The sequence below is a fragment of the Meriones unguiculatus genome, chromosome 10 (genome assembly GCF_030254825.1).
Source record: "Meriones unguiculatus strain TT.TT164.6M chromosome 10, Bangor_MerUng_6.1, whole genome shotgun sequence".
In the NCBI taxonomy this organism is placed as follows: Eukaryota; Metazoa; Chordata; class Mammalia; order Rodentia; family Muridae; genus Meriones; species Meriones unguiculatus.
The window spans coordinates 73613041-73626631 of record NC_083358.1 but is presented as its reverse complement, the minus strand read 5'-3'; positions in this window follow the sequence as shown (position 1 = coordinate 73626631).

Below are 13591 nucleotides of genomic sequence, written 5' to 3'. Positions count from 1 at the left end.
CATAAAATCATGTGGAAATGAAGCTTTTGTGAGGATTGATTAGAACAGAGAATGCAAAGGTGCTTCTCTGGCTCCTCCCCCCATTCGATTGTTTGTTTGTTTTTGTTGTTGTTGATTGTTTTGGTTTTTTGGGACAGGGTTTCTCTATGTATCCTTGGCTGTCCTGGATTTGCTTTTTAGGTCAGGCTGGCCTCGAACTCACAGAGAGATCTGCCTGTCTCTGCCTCCCTGAGTGCTGGGATTAAAGGCGTGCACCACCACACCTGGCTTCCTTTCACTTTTCTTGCATGAGTTTTCTACCCAAGTGAATTCACAGAAAATGATTGTCACATAGAGTAATAGAGAGATTTTCTCTGGAGCGGGAGAAATTAGTGAGGTTCAGAAATCCAGCATGTTCATCTTATCCCTGGAATTTTGAAATTCTCATCCTCAGCCTTAAACACTTTTGAACAGCTGTGGGTTGTGAGAACACCATGAAGCTGCTCAGCATGCTCACTGACCCTTCTCCAGGAAGACAAGAGTGACAATGAAACTCAGACATAAGGCAATCAAACCCTGAGATGCATGTCTACAGAAATTTTCCTTAAGTTGAAAACATTGTCTAATGAACTGTCAAGACCATACATTCTCTTAGCATATAACAAAATCTACTCTTGGATGTACTTTGAGAAATAAAGTGACTGAATTTGGCATCTCTTTACAGATATAATAATATTATCCACTCATCCAAAATCCATTGTCTACTATATTGCCAAGTTTTATATTTCTGCCTACAAGGTGATCATGACTGAGAGAGAGCTCGACAGGAAAACCAAAGAGGGTAGAGTGAAATAGTTAAATGCTTTGTGAGGTCTATGTCCTGGCTTTAGTTGGAAGCACTCAGAAGAGGCATTTAAATATGGCTTGGAGCAAGTTGAAAAGTTCAACAAAACTTTTTCAGCGGATGTTACCTTAAGAATAAGTTTTACCTTAGGGGACAGGAAAGGGCAAGGAAGAGGTCCAGGCAGTGAGAAGTATGAGAACATGTAAGCGCCATCGGAAAATAAAACTGCACTCTCAGATCAGATACAGAGAGTGAGGGAGAGGGACTCAGATAAATGTCACATACATAGTCAGTGTTCCAAAAACTTCAAGCTTATTACAGTAGAGCCTACAGGATGGGTAAAAACCCTGTAGGCAGGATTTATAAAATGCAAGGAGAGGAAAAATGGGGTGGCAGGACTCAAACAGGCTCAAGTAGGAATTTTAGGGGAAAGAGGACCCCTTCTGGGTATGAAGGTAGGACTTATAAAATAGTTGATCCAAGATACTTTCTCTTCTACTGTTTTAGAGTCCAGAATTTTTCTTGCTGTGCACTAATCCACTTATGTTTCTACACACGTAGCAGATGAGAGACAGTGCATATTATACCATGCGCTTTTTATCTCGAAGAGTTCAGTGTTAAAGCTAGAGGGGAGAACAGGTTGGGGAATTAAATGTCAGTAAATAAATGTAGAAACTCAAGATTAGCTAAAATTAAGCAGTTCACTCTCCTCACTAGAGAAAGGAGCAGAGCAGCCAGGAGGCAAGAAGTCAGGTTGGGAGAATTGATGACCTTGGCCCACGGAAGTACTAGAGAAGTGGTGAGCTACCCACAGTTCGCAGTCCCCATCTTCAGCCCTACGGGAAAGAATACACATGAGAGAGGGAGAGAGAAAGAGAGAGAGAGGGGAAATAGAAACATTTCACAGGAAAAGCTCCTAGTAGGGATAAATGAGAGAGTTTACAGATAGAATTACAGCATTGTTGTTATGAATGGCAACAGGGACCATTGGGACCTTTTGGGGAAAGAAGCCAGACGTCCTTGTTCCTCAATACAAAACAATCGCTGTATTGAACTGGAAAGGGAATGGAATGCTCATCAATTATATTAAAAGTGGATTGACTTATTAAAAATGCAGCAATGTTTGCCAAAAGCAGATGGAAAACAGAAATTCAAAACAAGGTGAGGTCATTTGCAAAACCCCAGCCTTGCCACTAACTCCCAACAGCTGACAGTTCTCCTCCATCAGTATGATGCTGATGGGCTACGGGCAGGAAATAGGAGGCCAAGAGGATGGGGAAGAGAGAGAGGAAAATCCAAGAAAGGGTTATAGGCTCTTTCTCCTCCATCATTTCCAAACACAGAGGCAAGTGTCTTTCGCTCCTTTTCAAATTCTTAAGTCCTGGTATCAGCTCAGACTTAGTGTCACACATCCTGGGCAGGCTCTGCATCATGTATCCTCTATGTGTGCTCATTAGACACTGCAATTTTGTAGAGTGAACACCTGCCAAACTCTGCTAATGTGTGAGCCTGGCCTGGAGTGGACACTTTTCTATAATATTGCAACTTAAATTCTGAACTTGAAATAACCTTAGAAATATCTAGTCTTTGGCTCTTAAGTTTCTCTAGTGGGGAAAGCCAAAACCCAGATATGGCAGGTGATTTGCTTCAGCTTACACAGCCTGCGAGCAGCCACTCCACGGCTAGAATCTATGACTTCTGGCATATGTTACAGGATGGAACTGAAGAAAACAAGCTAACTGATTCAAGACCGGGAATGCAAGCAAGTCGACGAGTGCGCTAACAGTTACTTAATGTATTGTCTTCATCGGCTCTATTGTGCTAGGCATGGTGGCATTTGCCTGTCCTCCCACCACTTGGGGGGCTGAGACAGGAAGATCAAGACAAGTCCAAGGTCAGCAACACAAGCTGTATAATGAAACCCCATTTTAAAAACAAAAACAAATCCGCTAAGTGGAGATAACATCCAAATAACAGGCATAATAAGCACATATGAACTTTAATCACAACATATTTTATAAAGTTAAAAAAAAAACAAACAAAAAAAACACCTTTCTCAAGCCAGGCTTGGTAGCACACCCCTGTAATCCCAGCACTCAGGGAGGCAGAGGCAGGCAGATCTCTGTGTCTGGTCTACAAAGTGAGTCCAGAACACCCAAGGCTATACAGGGAAACCCTGTCCCAAAAAAAGGAGGAAGAGGAGAAGAAGGAAGAACAGGAGAAAAAGAAGGAACTTTTCTTAAAACTATCACCACAACAAAAACTTACTTTAATTACCAAACAATGGAAGGAGTTTGACAAAAGCTTTCCCACCTATTTCTGAAGAAATCGAAAAAAGCTGTTGTGATTGACAAAGCATGTAAAGGAGAGATTAAATTAAAAGAAAATCAACTCTCACTGCTTTAATCATCAACTCGGTGGAAATTTTTCCGACAACCACTGTCAATTTGCACACAAGTCACTATTCAATTATCCAAATTTGAAACAGAGAGTACTGTTTTCTTCTACAGTGGGATTAAAAACTAAGACCTTACAAATATGAGAATGCTTACTATAATCAGTTTTTACAATTTCTTTTCTTCTTAATGAGTTCTTCAAATTAGGGCATACAAAACATGGTTTCCAGAAAGACAAATGAGGGTGTGTCCTGGAACAGATAGAATGATTCTGTTTCTCAAGAGCAAGGAACACAGTGGGCTTGAAAAGGAAGGAAGCAACTGGATGATAGGAGATGCTTCATGATCTTAAAAAAAGTTCATGAAAATTTGTGAAGTTGAGACTCTGGCTTTTGACTACTATTCATGTGACTGTGGATAACTTATTTCAGAGCTTTTCTTTTATATGTGACTCTTTTGTCACCGGATGATGATTTTTCTATTATTTTTTAGTTGCTGTGGACCAAGGATGACGATAAAAGACAGTGCTGGTCCACCTTCCATGAGTGCCAGTATGCCACTAAGTGTTGGTGGCCTAACCCAGCTGCTTCTTATGAAAGGTAGACCATCCTGGATACCGCCCACTGCCTACCCAACTTCCCCATCAGTCAGATAAAGGATTTGATCATCCAGTATTAGTGACATCCGTGGGTAAAAGCAGGAGAGAGGAAATCAGCTTTAGAGTTCTCACTAGCCTAATTACAACATGCCTGCCTGACATAACCCTCAAATGTAACCGAGTAGTCATGTCTTGTCATACTCTTGCTTAAAACCCAAAGTTGGGCTGCGACTCTAAATCCAGACGTCTTTGTTCACCCAATAGTATGAACAGTGTCTACTTTTCCATCCTCATCATTAGAAATTTCATGTATTCCCTCATTCAGAGTTACTTTTTATGGCTCCTTCAAATTCAAGCTTTTGCCTTTCCCGGGTCCTTTGTATGGGACATATCTCTATTGCAAGATGACTTGCTTTTTACTTGTGTTTCTTATTTGAAAGGATTTCTCTGACCACCAAAGCTACAATATATCCTGCTATTACCCATCGACCCTGCAACTCAGCCATTTGTTCATCTCTTCTGTGCCACCGATTACAATTTGTAGTTCTTCATTTTTGTTTTGTGGCAATATGTTGTAGGTCTTGCATAAGGAGAATGATCGTGTCTGTGTTGTTTACTATTCTATTCCAACTTCCCATATCGTGCCAGACATGAGATATGTACTCAATAAATGTTGTTATAATTAGTTTTTGGCTTTGCTTTCATGAAGACAGCTTCTAAATCTTATCTCTAAACATTCTCTTCCCTAGAGTACACTGTAGTTCCACATCTGAAACCTTTTGCTGAATATTCATGTCTAGAAATTTGATGTTCAGTTAAAACTATGTCATAAAAACTACACTGATGTCAAACTCACGAAAATAGCTTATCGTACATTTGTTATGTTTTTGATAAGGATTTACAACTTTTTGATGTGTCAGATGAATCTTTGGGAATAAAAGAGGTATCTTAGTTATCTGTTATTATAGTAATGCTGTGTAACAAAACCCACAGAACCTCAGGAGCATTTCATAAAGATTTGTCTTGCATCTGAGGTGGCGAACGAGGAAGGCATGCATCTTCACATTGTCTGGTGGTTGGCTATTCTATGCTCTCCTGGGTTCTAAAAGACCGAGGAGACTTTTGGATTAGAATTATCTTCACCCTGCTGCCGAAAACAACTGTCAGTTGTAGTGATCACTCTCAGTGAAGAGAACTACTTCCTTCCTTAACACCTCCGGTGACTTGGCTTCCTCCTCTGGCTAACTATGTGGCACTGTAGCATTTTCTGTAGGCTCCTCTGATTGTGCCTACACTTCTACACTTCTAGTAAACTCCCCTCATTCACCTCATGTACATGTGACATCTGCTGCTATTCTGACATAGTCGAGTAGAAAAAACAAGGTTAAGGTAACGTGGGAGTTCAAATACAAAATTACTAGCTAAATAAACGGAAACAACGTAAGAATACTCTCATTTTATAGATGAGGTGATAGTGTCTGTTGCGACAGGTTACTGTGAAGATTAAATATGAAGTAGCTTAGTGCATGCTACAAAATAGATGCTTAATAAGCACACAAGCCTCTTTCCCATCATCTCCACACCAGCTTTTGCCTCACAGTTTCTGAATTGGAATCAGCTGGTCCCAAGAGCACTGATTTTCTTCACATTCCAAGAGCTACTTCCAAGGTTGAAAATGTAGAGCTCGCTCAGGTTGCTCTGCCCCCTCTTCACTCATTGGTTTGTCCTTTGTCATACGCAGGTGGTTGTACCTATGGCACCCAAATCTTCAGTTTTCCCAAGTAACTCCAAAACAAAAGGAAAATAATATTCTGGATAATGTTGTTAACATAATCCATAAGAAAAGATATCAAAATGTTGGTATACCACATAAAATTGCAATGATGTATTTCCTAGCTTGTAAATCAACTGCAAAATGACCAGTATGTTTATTGTATGTGAATATGTGTATATTTATATTTATGCTTAAGTATTTTCAGAAAATATTTTCATACAGAGTTATGTATGGCTCTATGGTATATATAATAAAATATTGTATGGCAATTATGAAATGTAGTTACTATGTCAAACGAAGCAAGTTCAACTGCTATATCACAATTATAAGTGACATATTTTTATTTCCATTTTATAGATTAAAAATATCAAAGTCCAATGATGTATAAATTGTCCAAAGCCCAAGAGCTTGATTTGGGCCAAATACCTCTCAGATACAGGACTCCCTTCACTAGTTAATTCTGCTTAAAAATTATTACCCTTCCTCATAGGCGCACTAGATCTTATAGTATTCCCTGAAGCCATATCAGTATATGTTCATTATACATAGTGAGAAGAGCACTAGAAGTTATTTAATACAGAACACAAAAGGAAAAGTATTAACTAATAGTTCAATGAAAGAAAAAGTAAATCACGGGAATTAACTATAATATTTTATTGATGTAGAAAACATTTATCAGAGCCCTTCAAGGTGTCATGAACTCAACCCAGTGCTATGTGCACATGTTGCTATAGTATGTTCACCTCCCTTGACATGTACAGAACATAGTTCTCAAAAATGAAGCGGTTGTGCTGTTTAAGATGCTAAAAGAACTACAACACACCAACGCTGATTTTGTGTGTGTGTTTGTTTCTTAGTGAAAATACTTTTTTTCCTGGTCAGTTTCTTCTCCCAGATCTTCCCCACCTCCCACTCACCTAACTCCAAGCTTTTTTTTCCTCTCTCCCCCTCTTTGGAAAACAATCAAACAGGCAAAAAAAAAAAAAAAAAAAAAAAAAGGGCAAACAGGAGAGGATGTGGAGAAAGGGGAACCCTTTTCCATTGAATGTGGGAATGTGAACTTGTACAACTACTTCGGAAATTAATCTGGCACTTTCTCAGACAATTAGGAATAGTGCTTCCTCAAGATCCAGCTATAGCACTTCTGGGCATATATCCAAAATATGCTCAAGTATACAACAAGGACATTTGCTCAGCCATATTCATTGCAGCTTTATTCGTAATAGCCAGAATATGGAAACAACCCAGATGTTCCTCAACTGAGGAATGGGTACAGAAATTGTGGTACATTTACACAATGGAATTACTCAGCACTTAAAAACAAAGACATCATGAAATTTTCAGGCAAATGGAGGTAACTAGAAAAGATCATCCTGAGTGAGGTATACCAGAAGCAGAAAGATACAAATGGTATATACTCATTTATAAGTGGGTATTAGACATATAATACAGGATAACCTAGAACCTCTGCGCAGATGTAGCCCATGGCAGCTCAGTGTCCAAGTGGGTACCCTAGTAAGGGGAACAGGGATTGTCTCTGACATGAACTCAGTGGCTGGCTCTTTGATCACCTTCCCCTGAGCAGGGAGCAGCCTTACTAGGCCGCAGAGGAAGACAATGCAGCCACTACTGATGAGACCTGATAGCCTAGAGTCAGATGGAAGGGGAGGAGGACCTCCCCTATCAGTGGCGTTGGAGAGGGACATGGGAGAACAGGGAGGGAGGGAGGAGTTGGGAGAGGAAAAGGAAGGGAGCTACAACTTGGATACAAAGTAAATAAACTGTAATTAATAAATAAATAAAATTTTAAAAATTAAAAAAGAGAATGCATTTTTCTACATGTAGACATTCAGTTAGACCAGCACCATTTGTTGAAGATGCTATCTTTTTTCCATTGTATGCAGCTGAGGGAGGAGCAGCCTTACCAGGCCACAGAAGATGACAATGCAGCCAGTCCTGATGAGATTTGATAGACTAAGATCAGAAGGAAGGAGAGGAGGACCTCCCCTATCAGTGGACTGGGGGAGGGGCATGTGTGAAGAAGGGGGTGGGAGGGTGGGAGGGGGAGGGAAGGAAGGAGGGGCTTATGGGGGGATACAAAGTGAATAAAGTGTAATTAATAAAAATAAAAAAGAGAGAGAATGCACAAGAAACATAAATACACATAGACATACAAACACACAAAGACAAAACCTATGAGAATACAAAATTGAAAATCATAAAGCAACAGACCAGTACGATTTATTTAAAAAAAAAAAAACTGCTCAGAAAAAGCACTATGAGACAAAAAGTCTACAAAAATACCAGCAAATTAATTTTGTGTTGGCCATTTACTGCTGGGCATGTGGCCTTCTCTTAAGTGTTGGCAATATTCCCAATGGGGCTGCATTGGAGAAAACTAATTTTTTCTATGCAAGTAGATGTCAGTTGGAGATAGTCTTGGCTGAGGCTGAGAGCTCGTGTCCACTTCCCCATCTCAGCGCTGGGGCCCGGTCTGACTTGCACCTGTGCGGGCTCTATGCATGCTACCACAGTGTCCATGAGTTCATATGTATGGCAGTGCTATTGTGTTGTGATAATTTAAAAGTATTGTCTAATAATGCTTATTATTAGCCCTATAATTATTATGATGATATTATCTAATCCACTATTGTAATCAATAAAAGATAGATTTAAGAAGAGCCTTGTCATCTTCTGTGGCCTGGTAAGGCTGCTCTCCCTTCAGGGGAGGTGATCAAAGAGCAGGCCAATCAGATATGTCAGAGGCAGTCCCTCTTCCCATTACTATGTAACCCACTTGGACACTAAACTGCCATGGACTACATCTGTGCAGGGGTTCTAGGTTATCTCCATGCATGGTACTTGGTTGGAGTATGAGTCTCTGGGAAGACACCTGTGTTCAGGAGAGGAGGACCTCCCCTATCAGTGGACTTGGGAAGGGGCATGCGTGAAGAAAGGGGAGGGAGGGTGGGACCAGGAGAAGAAGAGGGAGGGGCTTATGGGGGGATACAAAGAGAATAAAGTGTAATTAATAAAATAAAATTAAATTTAAAAAAAGAATAGCCTTATTTCACCAGGTGCAAGGCAATTACCTTCTCCACTACCTTTACCTCCCAAGCATCATCTGTCCTAATAATTTCTTTCTGGCCTATTTCTCGTCTAGAGCCTATAAATACTGGCACATCTGGGCTACTTTCCTCTATCTGCGCAGATCTGGTCAGATACCCCTCTCCACACTACCCCATGGTGGCTCTGTTCCTTCCTTCCTCTGGTACCTGTCTCCTTCCTGTCATCCTTCTGTCCACCAAGCACTCCAACCTTGGCCATAGCTCCCTAACTTCTCTGCTGCCCAGGTGTGTAGACCTTTCAATCAGCCAACCAGGGACAATTGGGGAACATTCCTTATCATCACATACTTTCAGGAGATAGTTCAACATTAGTAACAATGCCCATGGCGGGGTGGTAACCAGATCTCAAGGGCCTGAAATCAGCACTTGAAAGCACAGTTGGACTTTCCTCCAGCTACAGCCAGTCCTGAAGAGACCTGATGGGCTAGGGTCAGATAGAAACAGAGGAGGACCTTCCCTATCAGTGGACTAGGTAAGGGGCATAGGGGGAGAAAAGGGAGGGAGAATGGGATGGGAGGAGATGAGGAAGGGGGCTACAGCTGGGATACAAAGTGAATAAATGGTAATAAATAATAATAATTAATAAAAATCTTGTAAAAGGCCATTTTTAACCCATATACAGTAAGAATAGTTATAAAACAATTATAAAAACCAATAGGTACAGCTTACATATTTAATGTCTAGTCTAAAGGTGTTTGGCAACCTTGATGAAAATATTATTTATCCTATCTTGGTGAGTCTAAAGTTTTGTACCTAAATTGTTCTCTATCATATCTTGTATCTATCAATCTAAAAACATCTATTTAGACCTTGAAATATCTTTTTAACTCTCTAAGTAACTAATCTTAATTGTAAAACTATAGTTATCTAGTCTTCAAGCCATTAGAGACTTGAGAGGGAACAAAATTAATTACCCGAATAAACAGGAAGTGCAGGCTAGCAGCTTCCAAAATTAAAAAATGACAGACAGTGTGCTGCCTGGATAGCTACCCCAAAACTCCATAATGTCGGGGCATCATCTTCAGCCTTCTGGCCAGTATGTCTACAGACATATTTACAAAGCAGGAACTGTTAATGACTTGTTTCCGCTCTCTTGGCAGAGCTTGGCAGTCAAATTGGCGTGCATCCAAGCTTGCCCATTTTAGGCAGGATATTGTCTGTGGTAGAAACAGGGACAGTTTCTTTGCCCAGTGGCTTTGTCACATTTGAAACCATCTCCATGAAAGTTCTCTGATGCCCATCATCTTCTTTGAGGTAAGCTAGGGGTATTGCCAGGGATGCTGTCATATCAAAGAATCCTTAAAATAATAAAAAGCATTTTAAATGCCATATTCTATAGGTCTCTGACTTTACTTATCTATTAATTTTTAGATAGTACATAGTCATATCTATCTATCTATCTATTCATTTATTTAAACTAGGAATCATATTTTTGTGATAAATTAGGCTAGTAGCTGACTTAATCATAAGTTGATGAACTAACAATCTACTTGAATTACTTAATTATCCTAAATACCTTGCAATAGCACTTTAAAAAAATATTGGAAGTAAACCTTGTATTTATAAATGAGTTATATGGGTACAATACAACTCATGCCAGAGTAGAAATGTGTGTGTATGTGTAACAACATAACATTGAATTTGTATCAGTATACCAAAACTTATGCCATTGTAACAAGATAACCTTATATAACAATATCTCTAAGTTAAAGAGGAGATACAATAATCTACCCTGTCTTATTATTCTAATAAGATATTTTTATATTCCCCCTACTTTCTTTTCAACCCCTTTCTCCTTGTCTAAGAAAGAAGGATAGAAAAAGAAAAAGAAAAAGAAAAAGAAAAAGAGAGAAATCTCTGAGTCTAACCTTTTTTTTCTCTAACATCATTAGTAAATTATAATCAACTCCTTTATAACAACAAGTATACATTACCCAAGAAAACAACCAAAACTCTACTCTCCTTCTCACTGATTTGGGGTCATAGGATACCTGCTTTGGGGCCCAAATAAAATTGGTGAAGTGGTTATGCAAACTAGCCATACCATTTGTGGTTCACTGTCTAAATCTTGAAAATTTTCAGGCATAATAGAAATCCTGTTTGGAACAGTATAAAATGCTGGACCAATTGAGATCAGCAGCTTTCTTTGCAGCTGTCCTGGAAACAGGTTTTGAAGGGACAGCAACTGAAGCAGCTATGGCTGGAGCATACAGGATGCTGGAATAGATGTGTCAGCATTTCAGTATCCTGCAGGATGAATCCTGTCAGGTTTGATCAAGTGCCACCAGTGTCTAGTTTTTTTGTTCTGAAAACATGTAATTTCTCACAAGTAATATATAGTTCTAAAATAATAAACACATGAGTTATGCCTGATGCACAGATCAATTAAGCATGTTTTCTGTTCTTTGTATAATCAAAAGAAAAACACCTATTTCTCCAAAAGCCAGTCTAAACTGTAAACCAAACTGTAAACAAAATTACTTATGCCATTTCAACGAATAGCATGATAAGTTTTGAGGCTATTGTAGTTATGGATTGGCCATGTATATGCTATTTGAATATCTTCCTCTGGGCCTTTGGGCTTTCTTGTATTAGGCCAAGCTGTTCCCCCATGAAAGTGCCTTACATTTAAAGGGATAAGCTGGTTGTCCAGAGCAACAGAAAAAGCATTACCCTTTAAATGAACCTTATATAAATTCCTTTCTACCTTGAATGCTTAAGCACTACCTTTAACACTAAACAGGCACTTTGTCCCTGTGTAGAGGTTTGGGCCTGAGTTTCTACATTCACTGTATCTATTTTCATCCCACCCCCTTCTCCATAGGGAATAGACAGTTCCACCTTTCCTTTTCAAACACATGAATTGTAGCCTTTGAGTTCTCAGGGCCTGTATAGTGCCCTGAGTCTCTCTGCGCCAGGCATGACCACCAACAGTCTCCTGCGAAAGCACCTCATGTTTATGGCTGCCAGAGCAGTGTGACACCTCAACTCGTCAGCATTCAATAGCTTTGGGCTGTGGGAGGCCTGGAGCTTCCATGTTTGTCTCCCAGCCTAACCTTGGGTCCCTAGGTTGACCAACAGAATGTATTTCTAGGCCAAAATGCCCTTTGGCACCAGTTTTCCCAGGGGAGCCCCACTTTGTAAGGAGACTGGCTGGCTTTATAGAACAGTGTGATTTGAAAACACAATTGGACCTTCCTCCAACGCTGTTGTGTCTGGAAGACAGTTTCCTTTGTGTCATCCATCCCCTCTGGCTCCAAACCCTGCTTTTGAGTATGTTAAAATCAGATAGAAAATGCTGATGTATAAATAACTGCCACATGTTACTACAAAAGGAAATTACAAAAGTCTTACCAAGTGTAGTCGCTGCACAAACAAATTATCATTAAAATACTGACAAAAGCCTGGGAGACAGATGAGAAAGTCTTCATTTGAGGATGTAACTGCAGTGGAGTATTGAAGTATATATATATATAAAAAAAAAAAACGATTTTCCTTAAAGCTTATCCTTTTATTAATAACAAATTTATTGATATATAAGCTCATCCACAATTTAAAATCACACATTTTAAGTGCATATGTCCATAGACTTTAGCATATTCATATTATCATGCAAACATCACCACTATCTGACTTTAGGATATATTCATCATTCTACAACAAATCTTATACTCATTGACTAGTCCCTTCTCGTCCCCTCTCCAGCTTATTCTAGATACTTCATATAAATGAAGTAGGGAAACATGTGAAGTTTTCTGGATGCCTCAGGGTAGTGTTTAAAAGATTCATTTGTGTTACAGTGTTCTAATTTTTTTGCTGTTGACAAATATCCCAAATCCCAAAAGTGCATCTCACTGTATCACTTAATTAATCAATCTAATTGGTGGACAATTATGTTGTTTGTACTTTAGGGCTACAATGAGTGATGTTGCTATAAATATTCATGGGCAATGGTTTGCATAGGAATATATTTTCATTTTTATTGATACATATCAAGAGTAGAATACTGGATTCCACGGTAACCCTGAATTTAGCAGTTTATGAAAACAGAAAAATACTTACCAAACTGGCTCCAGCTGCATGAGCAATACACAAGAGTTTTAATATCTCTGCATCACTAATAACACTTGTTATTGTCTATTTGGTTTTGTTGCCATCTTGGAGAGACTGGCTGGTATCTCGTTTCAGATTTGATTTGCACTTACACAGTAGTAATGATGTTCAGCATCCCCTCGTGTCTTTATCAGTCATTTATAGCGCCTCTCTGGCAGGTATCTATTCACATTCTTTGTTCTAACCAAACTTTTGTCATTGAGTTATAATAATTCTTCCCACATTCTATATTTAATTATTTTATTAGATACCAGATACAAAGTTTTCTCACATTCGAAGTTCATTCACATCTATGTGTGAGTGAATATCCAGTCATTTTTTTCTGATATAGGTACAACCTGTTGTTTGTTTGTTTGTGTTGTATTTTGAGACTGGGTCTCACTCTGCATACCTGCCTCACCTGGAACTCACTATGCAGACCACACTGGCTGGGAATTAATGCAGGTCTGCCCTCTGACTCTGTGGTGCTGGGATTAAAGGAATATGCCAAGATACCCCAAGATTTGCTTTTGTTGTTGTTGTTGTTGTTGTTATAATAAAATTCTTTCTCCCCTTGAATTGCCTGGGAATCCTGGAACACAATTACGGTTTGTTCTTGTCCTTTCAATTTTAATCACAGGTTTATACGTCTTTTTATGCCATTAAATATTTTTTCGAGTCTTCACAGCCAATGGGCAAGAACAGAAAGTCACCTTTGGTCAGTGCATTGAGCCTGGGGAACCCAGCAGGTGGTCAAGAGAGATGAGGTTTATCACCAAG